Below are 21,986 nucleotides of genomic sequence, written 5' to 3'. Positions count from 1 at the left end.
TAGCCAGAGCCTCCCCCCAAAAGAAGAAGAAACAGAGTGGACAATTTCATCTTTTACAAAATTAAACATATCTTCTTAATTGGGTTGAAAATGGCTTTTTTCCCCACTGGAAAAACAAACCCCTTCATGTGAACTATGCAATAAACGTAGCATCTAGTAAAATCTGAGACATCAGAACAAGGAGATGTGCATAACAATGAGATGACTGTGTGACCAGGACCTTAAGTCTGTGGAGGTGATTCCCACCACTTGATATGACTCTGCTATCAATGGAAGAGCCACAGACAAATTGAGGAATATTCTGATATTTAAAAAATAACATTTAAAAGGAAGATTTATTTTAGAAATACTGTATAAATCTATATACTGCTTTAAGTGGAATCTTTTTTTTTCTTTGTACGAGGGATTGAACTCAGGGGGACTTAACCACATCCCCAGTCCCTTCTTTTTTAGTTGTAGATGGACACAATACCTTTACTTTATTTATTTATTTATTTATTTTAATGTGGTGCTGGGAACCGAAGCCAGGGCCTCACATGTGCTAGGTAAGTGATCTACCTCTGAGCCACATCCCCAGCCCTTTTTCGTATTTTATTTGGCGACAGGGTCTCACTGAGTTGCTTGGGGCCTCACTAAGTTGCTGAGGCTGGCTTCGAACTTGTGATCCTCCTGCCTCAGCCTCCTGAGCTGCTGTGATTACAGGTGCGCACCACCGCGCTGGGCTGGAGGTAGAACCTTGCTGTGAGTTGTAGAGATTCCTATGATGAAATTCAAGCAGCTCGTACTATTTTCTGATTCTGGTAACGGCTCCTTGGCAACCCCCTTAACAAGGTCTGACCAAGGTGCACAGAATCGGAGGCTCCTTCTGAACTGTCAATATCCGCCTACAGAATTTTCCTGACAGTGACGGTGGCTTCTGCTTAGCCAGAAGTTTCACCAAGTTGAACAGGAAGTGCGCCTCACGTGGGAGGTCTGGTCAGGACCACGCAGCCGAGGGTTCAGCGGAGAGTGGATTGGGCTTCCCGTGTTCTTGCCGCTGGCTGGTGTGTGTCCACTCCAGGGGCAGCTCTGCTGGCCACCCAGTCCCAGACACAGGCAGCAGGACTTTGTCAGCTGTGGTTTTTTGCTGTTGTTTATTGACAGGAAAAAAAAGTGCAGCTTCTCTGCTTTTGTTGTTTTAAAGGAATTTTTGTCAAAGAGCGAGCCCGGCATTTCAGGCTTGTTTCTGTTTGTCACCTGTGCGGTCTGGCGTCTACGTGGTCACCATCTGAGCTCTCACTCTGGCTCCTGAGTACAGGCCTGCACAGGAGGCAGCCGGCTGGGAGGGACCTGCCCCTACTCTGCCCCTACCCTGGACGCAGAAGCCTTGGCCAGTGTGTGAGGCACATGGAGAGCCAGTGTCTGCGTGAACAAGTCTGCGCAGCGGAGGGACCCACTGCCCAGCAGGGCTTCTGCGGGGAGCTGCCTGGTGGCTGGGCCTGGGAAGGAGGATGAGGCCCTGGAGACCCCCTGGTGTTGGGCACGGGAAGCACCAGCCCCTGGACTGGCCTGTGGGTGGGAAGACGCGGACTCTGAGGTGAGGGAACAAGTGGCGGCTTCCCAGGAGAACTTGCCTCTTCTGGACAGACCCTGCCTGGCCTGGGGCCCAGCACACCCCTTCCCCTCAGGGAGACGCTGCGTGCAGGTCACCTCATAGCACGGGATCTAGTAGGTGACAGAGAAGACGCCAGGATTTATTCCCAACATTGTCAGTCCCATTGTCACCTAGCTCCGTGCCTAGCTGTGGCACTTTCACAGGACAGCTGGAAGGGTGGGCACACCCTAGAGTGAAGGTGCCTGCAGGGGGCTGAGGCCTGGGGAAGCGCCCCCTCACCTCCTCCGACTATCAGCTGCACACACGGGACCCAAAGGAGGCAGCGAGCTGCAGCGGCTGGAAGTGACCTGAGCAGAGCACACTGTGTGTGGAGTCTGAGTCCAGTCGTGTTCCTCCTAAAATCTAATCAGGTCAGCACTTTCTGAGGAGCAGGGCAGGACCCAGGAGCTCTGTGACGTCTTCCGCTGTGTCCAGTCTGCAGCAGAGCAAGACTGAGGAGACTGATGCAGCAGCAGACCTGGGGCAGCCCACATGTTCCATTAGTATGCAGCAGTCTCTTTTGGGGGTGTTCTGGGGATTGACCCAGGGACACTGGACCACTGAGCCACAACCCAACCCCATTTTGTATTTTATTTAGAGACAGGGTCTCACTGAGTTGCTTAGCCTCACCATGGCAGAGGCTGACTTTGAACTCGAGATCCTCCTGCCTCAGCCTCCCCAGCAGTTGGGATTACAGGCGTGAGCCACCATACCCAGCAGTTTGTAGCATTCAACATGCCTTCTGGGACTTGAAAGCAAACAAGGACCGGCAGACTATGGGTGGGACATGGCTGTGCTCAGGCTGGAACGTGGGTGGAGACGATGGGGACCAGGCCACTCCAGAGCATCCATGGAGACAAGGACAAATGGCAGGCTTTGATGACCAACAGAGGGCACGGGGAAGACTGAAGAGTGCTGTGGTGGCTGAAGGGTCTCCTTGTCTGTTGCCAAGCAGGACAGGTGCGCCAGGACTGGGAGGGCCCCGTGGAAAGCTCGCCCACACGGCTCCCATGAAGGGCTGAGCCCCGGGTCCTCAGCAGGGATGAGGGCACAGGTGGGCGTAGCCAGACAGAAAGCAGTGAGATTAAACTTCAAACCCAAAGTTCACCGGAAGAGGCCGCCCTCACTTGCCTTTAAAGACGTCAAGGACCTCAACGCTAAGCCTCCCAAAGGGACCGGCCCAAGCCCTTCTCTGCCTCCAGGCCTTGATCAGTTCCATCCTGGAGAAGCAGAGGCCACCCTGGGACAAGCCTGCCCTGAGGTACAGGAGCTTGTGGAATGTGGTGGCACAGTCCCGGGGGCACTGGGAACAGAGGAGGGACACAGCCATCTGAGGTAGATGGCATCTGCCCAGGGCTGGGGCCTCTGTGGTGGGGGAAGAAGCTGCTGGGCTCCACGAAGACGTCAGAGCCACGAGCAGGACCACCTGGGGCTGCAGGGCAGGTGGGCTGCTGCTGGATCTGTTCTGTGCAGCTCTTCAGCCTCTCCCGACACGACCCCGACTCCACCTCCGTGTCTGCTGGCTGCACAGGAGCTCAGTAATAGCCCAGGCCCTCAAACCCCTGAACTGCCCAACCTCTAAGATGATGTCAGGTGATTTACATGACCACGTGGCTGGGCCATGGTATCCAGTGTGTGGGCAGACAGCAGTGAAGACCTTGCTGTGGAGGACGACGATTAAATCAGTAGGCCTTCTCAAGATGGACCCAGCTACTATGTGTAACTATAAAGCTCTGATTAAAGAAAAAAATTAGTAGGTTTTGAGATTGCCCGCCATACTATGGGTGGGCCTTATCTAATCAGTCAAAAGGCCTCAAGAGAAAACAAGGAGCGCCCCTGAGGAGGAGTGGTTCTGCAGCCCATGGCCCTGGGCTCCAGCCACAGCCTCCACTGTTCCCTGGACTGTAGCCTGCAGCTTCCCCGAGAACCTCGGATTGCCACCCCTGCCTTCTCAGGGACTTTCTCAGAGCAAACTTCTTCCTCTCTTTCTCAGCTTTGTCTTAGGTTTTATCACACAGATAACGCACACATGAGTATTGGTCACTCCTAAATGTTCTTCTTGCTTCCCTTTCTCCGGAGAGCCTAGTACAGGTGTCACAACACTCTAGGGGCACTTGGATTGAAGCAGCCCCCTCCCAGGACTCCCTGGGGCTCGGTTGCTGTCTGTGGTGGCGGGAGGCTCTGGCAGGGAGGCCCTGCAGCCTTGGGTGGGGCCCGGGCAGCTGCAGATATTGCCGAGCCTTCTGCCCTGGCTTGCTCGCTCCCAGTGCTCTGGTGGAGAGCTGTCTGGGGAGTGAGTGGATGTGGGGACAAGGGGTACTGGGCAGGTGGGGGCTGGGATACGACTCCAGAGGGCAGGCGTGGGCGGCACCACACTCTGGCCTCTCGCCTCTGACTCTGTGTGGCCTTGCTGCACCCTTCGCCCTGGACGTCCTGAGCCCGAGGACAAGGCCCATTTGTTTTCCCTGGCACCACCAGAGGACAGGCTGCTGCCCTGTGGGGGGTGGGGGCGTTCCAACTGTGGCATGGGCAAGAAAGAATGGGCAACGTGCTGGTCAGTCCAATCCAACAGGAAGAATGGGGTTGGGTCTGGAGCTGGAGACCACCTCCTTTGCCTCATTCCGAATCCTGGGCACCTGGAGCAGGGTGGCCCCAGGGCCTGGGCAGCCCTGCAGCCCCTCTGGGGAGGAGGCTCAGGCCTGCAGCAAGGCAGGGTGGGATGCATGCTGGGATATCAGCCAACACCCCCATGGCTCCGAGGCACTGCCTGAGGGGCGTCTGTGGTGGCCTTGCCTGTGAAAAGTCTCCTGGGCTTACAACCTGCAACTCCCACAGCCTCCGTCTGGGGAAGAGCAAGTGCTCGGTGTGTGTGGTCCCTGGTTCCATCCCCAGCACCAGGAGGCAGGGGTGAAAAGCAATCCAATCTCTAAACTGACTTCATGGGATCCTGTCATCTGACATCACTGAGGACAGAGGCTGCAGGGCTCTGGAGATCTGCTCCTCTCCGCTTCTGTGGAGGCACCTGGGGACCTGGACTTCTCCCTGCAGGCTGTGGGAATAGAGATATGGCATAGGTAGGGACAGCAGGGTCCTTGAGGGCCCCCCCATGGCCCATGTTGAGGATACGGGTCATCTCAGGGGTTGCCTCAGCTAAGGAGCCACATTCCAAACCCTGCTCAAGGCACACCCCTGCTCTCAGTTGCAGCCCTTGTTGTAAAGCTGGCTGATCCTCACGTACCCACCTTGAAGGTGCTTGGGCACTCTGTGAGCCAGCCAAGCCCTGCTCGCCACTCCATGGGCTTCTCCAGAGGTGGCCAGAGCCGTCAGTGGCTGCAGACTGGCACTGGAAGGGGCGCGAGGCCTCAGGCTGAGGTTGGGGACCACCAACCCTGCAGGTGCAGGGAGGAGATGGGAGCAGGTGGGGGTTGAGCTGAAGGCAGCAGGGATGTGATTTCCTGGGTGTCTTGCAAGCCAGGTTGCAGCTAGGGTGCTGGCTGAGGATTCCAAAAAAGAGTGAGGGCAGGGAGGGAGAAGACGGTTGAACAGGGTGGGGACAGAATGCTGTCAGGGGCTGGGGGTGGCATGGCCTGGACTGATGGGGAGACTTAGGGAAGTAGCCATGCTATGGGGCAGAGCTGGGGCCCAGCTGGCTTGGCAGTGCAGTGGTGGGGGAGCCCAGGATGGCCTAACTGGTACTCAAAGAGCAGGGCCAGTGTGGAGGTGTGAGGGACTGCGGGAGGGACTGGCCTCCCCACTTGGCCACACCAGCTACCTGGGGTCCCAAGCTTGGCTCCACAGGGGACCACCAGGGGATCTTTTCTATTCTGCTTTCAGCTTCAAGGGTCTGGGTGACCAGAGCAGCAGGGTTTCCAACACTGCTGGGGCTCTTCTGTGAGCCCTTCAGGAAGCCGAGGAGAGATGAAGAAGCCCCAATGAAAAGAAGCCACCTCCTGCCATCAGGGCTGCCACTGCCTGAGGCTCCAGCTGGGTGTTGAGTGAATCCCTATCCTGCACATGCCCAGGCGGGTGCACAAGGCCCTGAGTGTGCCCAGCCACCTCATCCCAGGGATAGTGTGGGTGCCAGGCACAGCCTTGGTGCTGCACGGGCCCAGATGTGGGCCCCACTGGTCATGTGGCTGGATGAGTGCTCATCCTGCACAGTGTGTCCGTGTGCCCAGCACTGAGGACAGCTGCACACCTTGGGGTGCTATTTCTTCTTCTGCTTTAGAGGTGAGGAAACTGAGGCAGAGCCTAGACAACCCCCTAGTTGGGGCAGAATGAGGATTTAAATGCAGGCAGTGGCTCTGAGGTTGTGCAGCTTGGCATTGGTCACATGCCTGAGACCCCAGATGCCAAGACTCACATGCCAGAGATTTGTGCATGTCATTCCCCACATAAGACGTAGGAAGAAGGGCCCAGTGCTCTGAGTCAACTCCTGGGCTGCTTGCAAGGACTGGGCCACCAAGCAGCTAAGTTCCAGTAGCACAAGAAACCAGTGCCTGTGTGGCAGACACACAGCCATCCCTGTCCAGACCTGGGCAGCACACTCAGCTCTCTCCAAGTTCCTCTCCAGGATTCCGTGAGTCAGGTCACGTGTAACTTGTCCTTCTGTACCTGGCTTGCTTCACTGGGCACAGTGCTCCACCGAGTGCTCCAGGAAAGGGCAGTCATGCCATTTTGGCGTTTTGTGACTAGCTTATTTCACGTAGCCCAATGTCCTCCTCAGAGAATGTTTCTTTGTGTCAGGTGGCCATACCTCATTGCTCAAATGGGACCCCTCCTGGAGGGAAAGCAGAGTGGGCTGCGTTAGGCAAGGCAGGTCTGAGTACCCTGCTGACCTAATGGGGATGCAGTGACATCTGAGACCTCCAAGTTACTCCAGTGGGGGGTTCCAGGCTGCCTGTAAGTCCACCTTGATGCTTCTCATCCCTGGGTCCTGAGCCCTCCCTCCGTCCAGGTCAAGGTGGCTGTCTACTCTAGTCATCAGTGTGCCCAGGCTTTAAGGGCTGCCACTCAGCTCCTTATACTGCCTCCCGCCTGCACCTCATCCCAGCAACAAAAGGGGTCTTTGCAAAGTCATTTCATACCTATGTCATTGCCCCAACTCTGAAATCCCTGTCTGATAAGCTAGACAGGTTAGACACAAAGGTGGTTGTCGCCTTGAGCCGTCCCCAGTTTCCTGGCCTTCTGCTCAACAATGTGAGTCACTCTGAGCAGCCCAACAATGTGGGAGATGATGGTGTCCAGGACAGTTAACAGCATGCAGGGGACTGTTTCTATGTCCAGGGCTCAAGGACAGGCAGGTGACCATGGGAAGACAGAGAGAGAGAAAAGACACATGTATGGATATTTAAGCCAAATGAGGCAGATGACACACTTGAAAGAGGAAGGAAACAGGAGAGGCCTGCACTGAGTGTTTGGGGTAGGATACAGATTTGGAGAGTGGATAAGCAGTGAGTGGGGAAGAGAAAAGGCAGAAGATAAAGAGATGAGGGCAAGAAGGAAGGCACAGAGAGGTGGGCACTGGCCAAAGGAAGCAAGAGAATGAAAAAGGTATCCTGGCCTAGCAAGGTCAAAGGAGATGGCTGAGACAGGCTGGAGAGTTTCAGGAGAGGTGGGAAGTGGCTGGTGACACAACCAGGAAGGGGCTGGTGGGGTGGGGTGCTGCCAACCTGCTTTCCTGCCCCTCCCCTCAGGTTTCAGGGCACAGACTCGGTTCTGCTTTGGACAGTTAGTTGGCCCCAGTGCCTCAGGGCCCACTGCTTGGCAGAGCACACCATGGCCAGTATATCTGCCAGTACCGCATGACTTGTGGAAACTCAAGGCTGATGTGTGAGATGCACACTGACAAGAAGCCAGGCATTTGCAGAGCCTGGTGGTCATTCTGGAAGCACAGAAGGGGAATATGAAACCTGACTTACACTCATTAATTGTATACAGTCAGAGGGGCTGAGAGTCATGGCGGTGCATTGGTGATGATGATTTAATATGCAGCCCAGGAGGCTCTATCTAGCCAGGGTGGAATGCTGTTTGCCAAACTGAAAAGATCAGAACCCAGCCACTGGGGATTCCTAGGCTCGATTTCTCCCCATATTTAGATATTGCAATAAAAGGCCCAGTGGACTGAAAATTTTTGAAAACACTGAGCAGTCACTACAACTAAATGGGAACAGAATTTCTAAAGAAACTGTGATAGTGGAGGAAGAAGACAAGCAGAGGGACCAGGGGCACCGTCACAGTCCTGGGCTCATTTTCCCTTAAGATCTCTTTGGGGTGAATAAGGCCACGTTGATCTGGACAGGTCAGGGCAAAGGGCGGAGAAGCCGGCGTAGAGAAAGGCGGCCCGCAGCCCCAGCGGTTCCGGCGGCCCAGGCAGGAGCCCCCCAACCCAGAGCTGCCCCTCCCCCGGGAGGCGCACCCAGCCTCGCCCTGCCGCCCGAAGGACGTGGTCATCGCCGCGCTTCTGGCCGTAAAGACCCACAATTCCCATCTCGCTGCCCCCACTGAAAACTAAAGGCATTCCTGGAGTCCCCAGAGCGCGCGTCGGGGCGGAGAACACCTCGGCGCGGGAGGGAGGCTGGGGAGGTGAACGCTCCGCGCCGGGACGAGCGCTCCGCCTCCGCGCGGCGGAAGTCCCGCCCCGACCCAGAGGCCCCGCCCCATCTCTGCGGGGTATTCCCTCTGACCCCGCCCCTTGTGGTCCGGCTTCCCGTCTGCTCCAGCCCCGCCCCCACCTCCTGAGGGCTCCCCGTCCCGGAGCTCCACCCCTCATCGCCCCGCCCCTCGTGCCCCTCCCACTGGCCTGTCCCGGAGCCCCGCCTCCCAGGAGCCCCACCCGGCCAGCCCCGCCCTCCCGAGCCCCGCACCTCGCGGCGGCGACCGTTGGCGCGTTCGGCCCGGCGCCCGAGCGGCAGCTAGCGGCGCGGCCCGGTAGGTGTGGGCCGGCGCGCCGCCTCCGCCCTGCTGTCTTCGGCGGCGCGCGCCCGGTCCCCGCCGCCGCCCACCCGGCTGTTCCTGGGCCGCCGCCCGCGCCTCCTTTGTTCCCGCGCCTCCGGGAACTCGCGCGGCCCGGGGCGCGCGGGGCCGGGGCGGCGGCCGCGGGCCTCAGCAGGGGGTCCCGCCGGCCCGACGGGGAGCGCTTCTGAGTTGGGGCCGGGCCGGGGCCGGGGGACCGGGACTGGGCCGTGCGGGGTGGAACGCGGCCGGGAAGCTGGCCGGGCTTCAGCGCTGGGGTCCGGTCCGGAGTCTCGTTGGACTTAGCGGGCGGCCGCATTGTTTGGGCAGCGGTCGTCTCCAGGGACCCAACTCTGCAAGTGCACTGCAGGAACGCAGGTCAGCCGTCTCGAGGCTGGGGACTGCGGCGTGCACCGAGGGGCTCAGTGCGGCCGTGTGGCAGAGGGGGCTCAGAGTGGGGCAGTGTGGACAGGGGGCTCAGAGTGGGGCAGTGCAGTGTGGACAGGGGGCTCAGAGTGGGGCAGTGCAGTGAGAAGGGGCTCAGAGTGGGGTAATGCAGACAGAAAGTTGTGGAGTGTAGACAGAGGGGGCTCAGAGTTGAGCAGTGCAGGCTCAGAGTGGGGCAGTGCAGACAGAGTTGTGGAGTGTAGACAGAGGGGTCTCAGAGTTGTGGAATGTAGACAGAGGGGTCTCAGAGTTGTAGAGTGTAGACAGAGGGGGCTCAGAGTTGTGGAGTACACACAGAGTCAGTCCCAGACTTTTGGAGTGTAGTTAGGGAGCTGGCCCACTGTTGGACCATCTGGCCTCTCACCTTCCTGGCCAATTTGCCCAGGATGTGCCCTTGGGCTGGTGGTCTGCTCTTGTGCACCTCCATTTCCTCTTTGGCCTGCTTGTGAGGCTGCTCCAGGGTTGGGAGTCTCTGTCCCACCTGCAGCATGGTCCTGTCAGTTATTTTCATAGCAGCACCTTGGGGCTCTGAGGCGTGGGAACCTGTGGGAGGGACCTGTGGCTGGGCTTCCTTCCCAGGCAGGCAGTGGCGGGCAGTTGGCTGGCAGTTCACAGAGAAGAGGCACACGCACAGGGCAGGCTGTGGTGCCTCAGGAGGGTGGCTGGTGGCAGGAGACCACCTTAAGAAAAGTCTTGGAAACCCTGAAGGGAGTTGAGACTTGAACCCAGAAGTGATGTGGGGAGGGCAAAACTGATTCTAAACTGGAGAGACTGTGTTTACATCTTTAGAAACATTGGGAGCTTTCTCCCCCTGAAAAATTGGAATAAAAATGTGCACCTTTCCCAGTGGTTTGGTGGACTAGATGAAGGATATCAGGTGCACAGGGCTGACACAGGACCTGAGTTTTAGGAGCACTTCAAATGGAGAAGCCATGCTGACTGAGGGGCAGGGCTTAGGCAGGGTCAGTGGGGCAGGTGTCCCTGCACACCTGTGGATGTTGAGGGCAGGTGCATGTGGGTCTGGGTCATATATATATATATATATATATATATATATATATATATATATATGTTTAGTTGTAGTTGGACACAATATCCCCATCTTATTTATTTATTTATTTATTTATTTCTATGTGGTGCTGAGGATCGAACCCCTTACACGTGCTAGGGGAGTGGAGTGCTCTACCACTGAGCCATAACTTCTGCCCCTGGTCTTCTTTGAAAGCTGCAAGTCCAGACTTTACTGTGATATCTCTTGGGGCTGGAACCTACTCTCAGCCAGGTTCAGACTGTAGCCTGTGACTGAAGACAAGCAGGGAGGCTTGTGTGACAGAGAGGAGCAGAGGCAGGTGAGACAGGGCAGTGAGGTGGTCAAAACCAAGGGGTGAGGAAAGGCTCCTGACTTGGGCTGGAGGTGTGGGGGGTTGGGAGAGGGCAAGGGTTGGTGCTGGAGGGTGCCAAGGTGCATTGTCATGGGGAGGGTCACCAGGTGATGAGGGAGGCACTGCCTGGGTCCTGCATGCTGTAGGGGAGGGGATCCAGGGGTGGGGCTGGCTCACTTTTTGCCCTCTATTTTAGAGTAGGGTCTCATAGAGGAAGGGGCTGGATGTTGGTACGGTGTGGTCCTGGAGACGGAGGCCTGGAGGTGTTGGCTGGGTCCCAGCAAGCCTGGCTGCCATAGGCAGGGACCTATGGGAAATCTGGAGGTGGAGATTGAGGGAGTCAAGGCTGTGCTGAGTCTCAGCTCTCAGAGTAAGGAAGGAAGGAAAGTCTCAGCTTATCTCCTGGGAAGGTTGGGGCTGTGGGTTTCTGATCCATTGTTTTTTATTTTTATTGGTTTATTGGTCATCTGGAGTGGGCCAAGCAAAGCATCCTGCTGAGAGAGAAGGGCTGTGTTAGTTGTTAGTTACCTGGAGCTTTCTGGGCAGCTGGTGCACACAACATGGTGCAGGCTTGGAAGTTTTGTGCTTCATTTCAATTTGTGGAATTTCTGTAAGCATTTTGTTTACTTTGTAATTAGCACTTGTATTAGTTTGCTGTTGCTATAGTAAAGCACCACAGACTTAGTTGCTTAAAACAACAGAAACTTGTTGGCCAGAAGTTGGAGCTTGTCTCCCAGGCACTTCCCCTGGCTCTGGGAGAACCCCTCTGTTTTCCTCTTCATGGCTGGAGGCTGGCCTCATTTCTGGGCTCATGGCTGCTTTGTGTCACGTGGCCTTCTCTTCTGTTTTTCACTTTCCCTCTGCCTTGGTCCTGTCAGGATGCTGGGATTGCATTTAGGACCAACTGGATAATATAGAATCCACTCCCCATCTTAGGATCCTTAATTTATTCCCATTTGCAAGGTCTCTGTTGTCCTAAGAGGGAACATTCACAGTCTCAGGGAATCAAGACTGGGTATCTTTTTTTAATAACCACTTTTATATATTTTATTTATTTATTTTTATGTGGATTGAACCCAGGGCCTCATGCTTATTATTATTAGGCAAGTGCTCTGCCATTGAGCCACAACCCCAGCCCAAGGACCTGGGTATCTTTAAGGCTCCTGTTTAGCACCACTCATCACTCCTGATGCCATTTTGAATGTTCCTGTGGTTTTCCCCCTTCTGTCTGGAGGGTGCATGGTCTCACTTGCTTTCCTCAGATTGGATGGGTCTGTCAAGGGCCCTGCCACTCCTGCACTGCCCTGCCCTTGAGGGGAAGCTGGATCCTTCTTGGAAACTGGTGTCCTAGGAAGATAAACCTTGTTTGGGACGCAAGTTCCAACTGTGAGGGTCCCTGCAGTGATCTGACTACTCTTTTGGGATGTGGTAGGGACCGTCTCCTTTGGCAAGCTGATGAAAACAATCTTCTTCCTTCAAAAATGAGCTCTTTCCCCGGGCATGTGCAACTTGACTTATGATTTTCAGGGAGCACTATTTCAGAAGCTCCCCAGAGTCATCCATGGAGGTGCTGGTGTGGGCTCTGGGCAGGAGCTCTGTGTGGAGGCCCTTTCCCTGCATTTTTTAAGGTCTGTGTTAAAGGAATGAGAAAGGAACACGTGGTTTGGCCTTTCTATTTTTCTTTCCTCTTTCCTTTTCCATGGCCCTGCTGTCCCCAACCCTGTACTCTTGGGGGTATTCCGATGTGCTCCCTTCCCCATCTTTCTCCTCATTCATGCAGTCTTGAGAGGTACACACTGAGGACAGGCACACGCTACATGCCACTTACATATATTTTTCTGTTTTCTGTGTGTCACTGAGCAGCAATTTGGGTTTTCTTTGCAGGACGCTTGGCAGAAAGCTAAGTTCCTGGATTGAAAACCAAATGTTATTGTTCTGTGTCACTTGCCCCAGCCCCCAGAGATGTTGTTCTGTGTTCTGTTTCCTTTGATATCTCCTGGGCTTCGAGCTGCCCTTGTAGAATTTACTTGAGACTTATCTTTTGCTTCCTCTCACAGGTGGAGGGAAACATTAGCTCTCTGCCCACCCTTCTTTCCTCTGTGTCCCCTCTGTATCATGTCACCTCTTTTGGTGAAGTTAGCCACCATCACCCACATCTTCATGACTCTTAAGGACTGCTCATTCCTGAGCGGAGCAGGACCCTGGGGCACAGTTTTCTTTGCATATAGCCCTGTGCGTGTGTGTTGCCAGCACTGATCTGTCAGAGCTGGTTTTCCTCATATCCCCACACTCGCCACCCACTGCTTGTGTTGCTGGGAGACCCTTCCTGTTGCAGTCTGTCCTGATTTCTTGGAGACTTTTGCCCACCTGTCACCTGGGGTTGCCCTGTGCTCTCTTCCTCCATGTTGGGTCTCTTTCCTAGATTCCTCTTCTCTGACTCGACTCACTCAACATTTTGCTGAAGTTCTAGTTTTTTGATACCCAAGAAACACCACATAGATTTTTTTGTTCTTGATTTCAAAAACATGTTTATTTTACTCTCCAATTACCTTTTAGTGTATCTGGGTATAGAATTCTAGATGGGGCTGGGGATGTAGCTCAAGCGATAGTGTGCTCGCCTGGCATGTGCAGGGTGCTGGGTTTGATCCTCAACACCACATAAAAGTAAAATAAAGATGTTGTGTCCACCGAAAACTAAAAAATAAATATTAAAAAATTTAGAAAAAAAAAAAGAATTCTAGGTGGATGGCTATCTCTCAGGATTTTGAAAGTGTTGCTTCACCATCTCAGCTCCCTCCTTTCTGAATTGCTTCTCACTCTGTAGTCTGCCCTACCTTCCCAAACTCCATTCTCTGACTCTTTAAGCTGAGGGTGATTGTGACTTTTTATTTGGGCTCCAGTTGTTTGTACAAACACATCTTACCTGTGTAGCCCTCTTTTTGGAGATAACTCCCTTCTAGTCCCTGCCCAATTTCATAGTGTTCTCGGACCTTTTTTTTGGTGTGTGTGTGTGTGGTGCTGGGGATTGAACCCAGGGCCTTGTGCATGTGAGGCAAGAAGTCTATCACCTGAGCTATATCCCCAGCCCACTCTTGGACCTTTTAAGTACACCTTTGTGTCACTTAAAGGGAGACATTCTGAGAAGCAGGTTGTTGGGTGACGTGTCCTACAAACATCATAGCGTATACTTTACATCAACTGAGTTAGCTACCATGTCACTTGGTGCTTTAATCTTATGAACAACTGTTGTGTAGCCTTGTATTGACTGAGACATTGTTATGCAATGTGTGATTGTGGTTGGTTTATGTATTTTAGCCCTGGTTTGAAATTGGTGTAGCAGCAAGGGAGAATGCGTGAAAATTTGTCAACTTACTAATAAACCTCTTGGCATTTTGGTTAGTAGCCAGGCCTTGGTCTTTGGCAGTTTTCTTGTTTCATACCTGGAAAGCCAAACTGGGAATTATGCTGCTCTTGCCTTAAAGAAAGCACTTCCTACAGGCTTGATTTCTAGGTCCAAAGTGGGGTCAGAGTGCCTTCCCAGGTGTGGGTGGATCTGACTAGTGGCACTGTGCATTCTTGTCTTCCTTGGACACAGTCTCCTTAAGGATAGGAACTGTGGGTGGTTCGTTGCCTTTCCAGAGGCAGACAGCCCTTGGGCTCTGGCTCTGTCCAGGCTTGCTGAGAGCTGAAGGGGAGACACAGTCAGTGCCTTTAGATACCCTGTCTACACCTGCCCTCATCACCTGTCTTACCTTGGACAAGCTACTTTCCCATGCCACAGTTTCTGCCTGTAAAGGAGGGCAGGCGTGGTGTTGCACTCCTCTAGTCCCAGCTACTTGAAAGGCACAAGCAGGAGAAGCATTGAGTCCAGGAGTTTGAGGCCAGCTGAGCAACAGAGCAAGACCCGGTTCCAAGGGGTGGGAGGGAGGGAAAGAGGGTTAATAATAAGGCCTCAGTGGGGATTAAATGGGTAATGTGTGGAAGATGGCAGGGGTAGGGCTGACACCAGGGAGTTCTTGGAAGGCTTCTGCTGTGGTGCCAACACTGGGAGTGGGCATGCCCTCCAGGGTGCCTGGGACTTTGCTGAGCTCCTTGGTGTCAGGAAGCTCCTAGGTGCCATGCTGTGGGAGATGGCAATGAGTGTGACTGTCCAGAGCTGCAGCCCAGGGAGCATTTTCCCAGGGAGGCACTTTGGGATGAGGTGCCAGACTGCCACTAGCCAGAGCCCTTACTATGCTAGGCACCTGGAGTCCAGCCCTGGGGGGAGTCAGAGCCACACCACAGGTCACACCACTGCTGTGGACTTAGCAGTTAGCCGCTGGGTGGCTTCCTTACTGTGGGGGTTAGCAGTTGGTCCAGGAGCGGGGGAACCCCCTGAGTTCATCCCTCATATGAGTTTCCTGCATCTTTTGTCAGGAGGTATCAGGAACTGGAGGCTTAATCAGCAGAACTTACCTCATCCTAGTTCTGAAGGGCAAAGGTGTCCACAGGGTCGTTCTCTCTCTGAAGGCTTGAGGGAGGACCCTTCCTGCCTCTTCCAGCTCCAAGTGCCTCTAGGTATCCTTCAGCTTGTGCTTGCAGTTTTCCAGTCTCTGCCTCTGTCTCCACGTGGTGTTCTCAGTGAGGCCTCCCTCTGCTTCCTCTTAATATACTTGTGATTGAGTTTAGTGGTATCCTGGATAACCCATGGTTATCGCCACTTCTCAGGATCCTTGACTTAATCCCAGCTGAAAGACTGTTTTCAAATACTGTCAAAGTTCATCCCACTACTCTGCTTGGATCATAGTGGGACAGGCCTCTTGCCTAAGGAGCCTCCTCTGGCCACCCATGTCTCTTGCTCCCATGGGGTCTTGCTGTGTGTGCTGGACAAGCTCACAGCTTATCCTGCACTTGCTTGATGGTGCTTTGTATGTTTGCAAAGATCTTATTGCTGTCTTGAGAGCAAGTAAGGTGCTGAGAGCTAGGGAGTCCCTTGACTTCTGAAGGCCCCAGGTGAATAGTGGCAGCACCTGTTTTCCCCTGGGATTGGTAGGGGTGACTAGGTGCAGGTGGATGGGTGGATTGCTAGGTGGTAGGTGGCCTCAGGTGAGACCCTTGTATTGATGAGGACAGCTGATTGGCGTCTCTCCTGGACACTGGGCTGAGGAGAGGAGGCTGCAGTGGTGCTTTCCCTGCTCCTCTCCTGTCCTGTGCTCACCACCATGCATTTTGTGCAAGGAAGCAGGTGGGAGGCGAGCAGTGAGATTCCCAGACAAGGATGATGGGGAAGAGGCATTGCAGCCTTGGTGCACAGCCTTGACCCTGGACAGCTGGACTTGCGGGAGGAAATCCTACTGCTCACACTTACACTAAAGGGCTATTAATCGTCTATCTGAAATCAAATGTGACAGCATAGCCTGTGTTTTTGTTTGCTAAATCCATCAACTCTATGTATAGTTCTGTTTTTCACAGGTCTGAAAACCACAAATAGAAATAAAGAACAAGCAGACAATGAAATAAAAACAAACAGGAAAAATTGGGATGGTTTACCTTTCAGTATTTCAAAGATTTTGAAACAGTATTTGTTTCTGGGATCAAAAGTAGCACTGTGGTGCCCTCAGCTGTAGAGACCATGTCCTGAAAAAAACAGTGGCTTCAATATGTCTCTGTCTGTCCTGAAGCTTGGTGGTTGCCAGGCTGAGGCAAGTGCAAGGGGCTGGCGGGGTGCTCATGCCAGCATGGGCCCTGGCTGGCTGCAGGTGGATGGGAGTTGGGAGCCTGCTGTAGCCTTGGTGTGTGAGCCGGGTCTGTGTGCTGCAGCCTCTGCAGTGGGAACTTCTGAACTTCACAGGATTCTGAGGTCTTGGGACCTTTGTGGCTGGTGTCCTAAAGTGACCAGATCTTCTGGTTTCTTGTGGCTGACAGCTCCTGTTCCTGCCCACAGGAATGGTCCTCCCACCCTTGAGGGTACCTGTGTGTACCCATAGCACTGAAGTGGAGATCCCTGGAGGCAGTGGTTCAAAGCCACGCACAGCGAAGCACAGTGCAGGCCCTGATCTGCAGGCAGGTGCTCAGCAGGGTGTGGAGAGAAAGGGAGGTGGAGGTGGGGGTCTCCGGGAGAGGTGCAGCTGAGCTGGGGTGCTAGGGTACTGGGGAGGAGGAAGAGGGGTAGTTTCAGAAGTCGTGCAAATGATGCCCTCCTCCTTGTCCCTGCCTGTAGTCATTGGGCATTATGGTCTTGGCCTGTTCGTCTGTGTTCCCCAGTGGCTGCTGGACCTGGAGGTGGGGCCATTTCTGGTTGTCTACCTGGCATGGACACAGAAGCCACTCAACAGTTTGACCCAGTGAGTGGGCAGAAAAGTCACAGACCATGAGGAAAGGGTCGCTGTGGGAGGCATGTGGAGGGTGGGCGTGGCCCAAGGGGGAGAGGCTCTGGGAAGGGTCCATAAGCAGTGGCTATTCACCAGAGAGAAGGTGAGGACAGGGGTGGGTGGTATCAGGTGTGGCCACACTGAAGGAGAAGGCTGAGGACCAGGCCCCCTAGGCCACAGTGAGTGCTGGTTGCCACGGGCCCACCCACCCTCTCCCACTGGCCTTCTCTCCTGGCTCCCGTCAGAAGTTCGGCTGCTGTCTGCCTAGCGTGCGCTGCTTTTCTTGCCGTAAAGGAGACCCTCATGGGTCCTTGGTCTGTGGGAAGTGGAACCTAATGTCATTTACCAAGTGTCTTAGGGAGCCCAGCACATGGAGAGTCCTGCAGTGACTGAGGAGAGTCCCGGCCAGGCTGGGGTCGGGCTGGCCTGTGGCAGAAGCGCCTGGCCACAGTGGATGCTGGTTTACCCCGTACGTCTATCTGTCTCCTGACACTGCAGACGGATGCCATGTGCCGTCCATGCTGTATGTGTGAACCCAGTCAATATGGGGTCATGTAGTTGGGGTCTTTATTTTTCTAATCGCCAGTTGTCTTGATTTTTATTTCTTTCTGTTGGATCAGGGAGCTTGTACATGCTTGTTTCTGTGAATTAGTTAGACTTTGGATTTTGCTTGATGTAAACTTTACATTATAAAGGGTTAGAATCACTCAGAGAGATGTAAAATTCAAATGTTTTTGAACCAGAAAAACAGAACTTTGTAATTTAAGATAGTATCTTTTCTGCTAAATCTGGACTTTCTTTTTTTTTTTTAAAGAGAGAGTGAGAGAGGAGAGAGAGAGAGAGAGAATTTTTTTTTTTTTAATATTTATTTTTTAGTTCTCGGCAGACACAACATCTTTGTTGGTATGTGGTGCTGAGGATCGAACCCGGGCCGCACGCATGCCAGGCGAGCGCGCTACCGCTTGAGCCACATCCCCAGCCAATCTGGACTTTCTTTACCCAAAGAAAAGTGCTGGTGGGTTGGAGCTGGTGAGGCTTCCTGGATTAGTGCTGGGGTCCCGTCTCCACAAACCCTGCATGCTGGGCCTCCACCAGGGCCCTGGGCACTCGGGAGTCAGCCCCTCTTTGCCTTGGTTCCTGTGCCGCTGGCTCGCTTGACTTGCTCTTGGGGGAGGTGAACAGCAGGGAGCTGAGCCCCCTGAGGAACAAGCATAGCCACCCGTGATGTGCTGTGGATGAGGTTAGAGGGGCCAGCTAAGCTTGGCCAGTGCTTCAGCTTTCTGTATGGATGAGTGCACCGTCAGTGTAACTGCTTCTTCGCTGTGTTATTTTCTGAATTCCACTCCCTTTGGTGTCCCTGGGCTTTAACAATGGCAAAATATTCCCAGAGAAGCAAGACCTGCTTAAGGCTACCTGTCTTTAGTTTCTGTCTCTCTCTTATCTCATTCTCGAATTCATGTTTTCCAGGCTTCGTGGTCTGAGAACTGCTTTACTGTTTGAGTGAGTTCTTTTCTTTCTTTTTGGCAGTGCTGGGGATTGAACCTAGGGCCTTGTGCATGGGAGGCAAGCATTCTATGAACTGAGCTACATCCCCAGCCCCTGGGGACTTTAAACATGAGTCTCCATGCTTCTCTTTAGCCGTGGCGGGAGGATGTCTGATTGGGACTGACTTGGACAGGGTGGATGGGGCTTGCTCTGGGAGACCAGAGTTGAGGCACTTAACACACGTGTCCCTGGCACTTGGCCTGGACTGTTAAAGCCTAAGAACTGAAAGTTTTAAAAGATCCACACAGGGACCTGCCCGGTGGGTGTGCTGCATGGAGCACTGCATGTGGCACTCTTCTGCTGGCCTACTCCCAGACCCAGTCACTCATGTTCTGCCTTGAGATATGAATTTGTCAAGGATATTAGCCCAACCCCAAGAAACAGGGAGTAATTTCTTTCTTTCTTTCTTTCTTTCTTTCTTTCTTTCTTTCTTTCTTTCTTTCTTTCTTTCTTTCTTTCTTTCTGTGCTGGGGATTGAACCCAGGGCCTTGTGCATGCGAGGCAAGCACTCTACTACCTGAGCTACATCCCCACCCCCCAGGGGAGTGATTCTTTTTTTTTTTTTTTTTTTTAAGAGAGAGTGAGAGAGAGGGAGAGAGAGAGAATTTTCAATATTTATTTTTTATTATTTGGCAGACACAACATCCTTGTTTATATGCGGTTCTGAGGATCGAACCTGGGCCGCACACATGCCAGGCGAGTGCGCTACCACTTGAGCCACATCCCCAGCCCCAAGGGGAGTAATTCTTGTTGGTAGAGATTCTCAGGGAGCTTGGTGCGTTTGCCCATGTGCTTGGTCTAGGGTGTGCTGTGCATTGGTTTTCTTTTTGGTCAAATGGGATGCACTCTCAGGTGGTGAGTCTGAGATTGGGGTTGACCAGGCAGCTAGCCAGTAGCACATCCTGGGCCACATCTTCCACTCTGTCGTTGGTTTGTTTCTGGTGCATGCAGCATGGTGTCCTTGGTCATCACAATACAGACATGATTTTGGGGAATGCTTTTTTATTTTTTTAAATTAGAACTTTATAGTTATACATAGTAGTTAGGTTCATCCCAAAAAACTCTTACATGCATGGTATTCAATTTCAGTTCATGATCCCCTCTTCTCTCCCTTGGGAGAATGCTTTTGAAAATACCCAATTATGCATTGCTACCTAGAAAGAAATACACTATTTTTATGTGTTTATAGTAGGAATGGTAGCATACCCAATGGTAATATTCATATTTTGCATTGCAAGCTGCATGATCTACTTCTACACAACAATTTGTCCACAAAGAGCAACTTCTAGCAGCCAGTGCTCATTAGCTCACAGTGTAGTAGTCAGAGATCTCCATGAGGCCTTGGTGAGGCTATGGTCAAGGTGATGGCCAGGCGGTAGTGGACAGGAGCCCTTGCAAGCTCACTTTGTGGCTGTTGGTGGTGACAGGAGACCTGCCTCTGGGGTTGCCAGCACTGCTGTTGGCAGTCGTCCTGCCTCGTTGGCTCCTGGAAAGGCGTCTGTCTGTTCCTTGTCATGCAGGTGTCTTATTAAGGCCGCTCAGAGCCCTTTGGGTGAGGGAGAGGATGAGCAAGACAAAAGCCACAGTCCTCTTGTAACCTGATCTTGTGAGGGACATCTTATCACAAGATAAGATGGCTTCCTTCAGCTTGTTGCTAGGTCGGCCTGTACCCAAGGGGAGGGCTGCCAAGGGCAGGATAGCCCTCTTCACTGCTTGTCCCTCCCGTGTACCAAGCATGCTCCCTTGGGCCCTCCCCTGAGCTCAGCTCAGTCTGCTCAGGAGTGGACGGGTGCCTGGCTCCTGGAGAGCACTGTATTTTGATCTGTAGATGAAACTGAGGTGAGTTATCAGCCCACCCACCCACACCCAGGATGCAGTCATGGTGGACACAGAATACCAGTGGAGACCTTGATGCTCAAGTGAGGCACAGTGGGAGGTCAACAGGAGTTGGGGTACAGGGTCCTGAAATCCAGACTCACTTGTTGGAAGTCCCTTAGACCTCAAGGTTTGTGAATAGTGGCCCCCACCCAGCCTTCTGTCTTTCTGGTTCCCCTCTCCCAGCTGTCCTGCCGCCTCCTCAGAGATAGTACCTGTTTGCAACTGAGCCGTTTTCCCACCCTGCTCTCTGCCAGGAGAATTTTCAGAATTCAGGGGCTGCTTTCTTCTGGTGCCACTTCTGACCCCTCACTTACAGCTGGCAGGGTCTCTGCAGACATGGTTTTCCCAACAACCTTATAGGTCTCCCACAGATTTCCTTGGCGACACTCTATCAGGCCAAAGCTATGCCCTGGACTCTCCTCCAGATAAGCTCTCTGCACGTGGCTCCTGCAGGGAGGAACAGTACCCTTGAGCTTCCTGTAGGCCCCACTGGTGATGTCCTTCTCAGCTTGTGCTCCTCACAGTGCTCTGCTACCCTGAAGGAAGGGCTTTCCTTGGACAAGGCCTGCTAGAGCATGAGGGCCATGGAGGCCATGGGCCATTTAGAGCAGGGGTCGGGTGGCAGAGGTAGATGACAGTAACGTGCATCTAGAGAACATGTGGACAGGAGGAGACGTGCAGATGCGCTTCCCAGGGGGATGGAAAACAGGTGTGGTAACAGGTCATCTTTGCCCAGGGTCCCCTCTCCTGTGCCCTTGAAATTCTGTTGTGTGATTGGGTTTTAACTGGGGGCTTCTGCCCTGCCTTGCTTATCCGTCTAGGGTGTCACCTGCTCCTCTGTTTCTGGGAAGGCAGTGCTGTCTGCACATGCGGGTCACATGCAATCAGCAGCAAGGCAACCCAGTGGGACAGGGGAGCGGTCTGGCTGGCTGCCCCAGCCCTGTAGCACTCTGCTGTGTGCTGGCTGGGAGCATCCTGGGGTGGGGTGGATGGGATCCACTGGTTATCCTGGCAGGTGGGCTGGCAGCATCTGTTGGGTTCAGCTAGGTAAAGGGATTAGGGGTGGTGGGTGGGGTTTGAGGATAGAGAGTGAAGGTGGGCCCTAGCTTCCTTTCTTGGAGATTAAACGTCCCTGTTGCTGTAGGCTCCTGGGAAATGTTCCCTGGTGGGCTTTCATCAGTCTTCTCGTGTTTGGTTCCCCCTCCAGCCTTTCACTGTTTTTGGAGTGTTGCTGTCAACTTGTGAGGTGGTCAAGGTTGCTGTCAACTTGTGAGCTGGGAGCCCTGTGCTCCCTGCTCCCAGCCTCATGTCCATCAGGCGCAGGCTCTCCTATGGTGACCATGTAGTCCCCACCAACCTTTGGTACTGGGCAGTGGCCTTTTGTGAGTCTCCCGCACACAGATCGTGAGGGGTGGGTCCCCTGAGGAAAGTCTGCTGTGGCTCACAGCCTTGGAGGTCCCAGTTGGTGGTTATTGGGCGCCACTGCTTTTGGATCTGTGGCGAGGCAGCACATCCTGGCAGGGAGCGTGATGGAGCAGTGCGGTCTGGAGGCAAAGAGACAGGAAGGGGCTGAGGTCCCAGCACTCCTCTAAGGATACACCCCAGTGGCTTCACTTTTTCTTGCTAGGCTCTACCTCCTGAAGGTTCCACCACCTCCCAGTAGCACCATGGGTTGGTGGTCAAGCCTTTCCCACATGGGCCTTTGGATCCAGACTGTAACATGGACAAAAATAATAACTTCTGACACATGGAGAGATCTAAGAACATTGCAGCCTAACTGGTTCTTGGAACACCCCT

At 53.7% G+C, this 21,986-nt stretch overlaps 1 protein-coding gene across 1 annotated transcript in view; it reads left to right on the top strand.

Annotated features, from left to right (window-relative positions):
* Window positions 1-8,478: 8,478 nt before the first annotated feature.
* Window positions 8,479-21,986, top strand: part of Rgs12 (regulator of G protein signaling 12) — a 113,474-nt gene continuing 99,966 nt past the window's right edge. The window contains exon 1 of the mRNA XM_077803324.1: window positions 8,479-8,563. The gene's annotated coding sequence lies outside the window, so the exon portion shown is untranslated. The remainder of the gene's footprint in view (window positions 8,564-21,986) is intronic.

Source organism: Urocitellus parryii, chromosome 10 (genome assembly GCF_045843805.1).
Source record: "Urocitellus parryii isolate mUroPar1 chromosome 10, mUroPar1.hap1, whole genome shotgun sequence".
NCBI classification, from domain to species: Eukaryota; Metazoa; Chordata; class Mammalia; order Rodentia; family Sciuridae; genus Urocitellus; species Urocitellus parryii.
The sequence above is the reverse complement of the archived record's forward strand: the minus strand, read 5'-3'. Positions and strand labels throughout refer to the sequence as shown.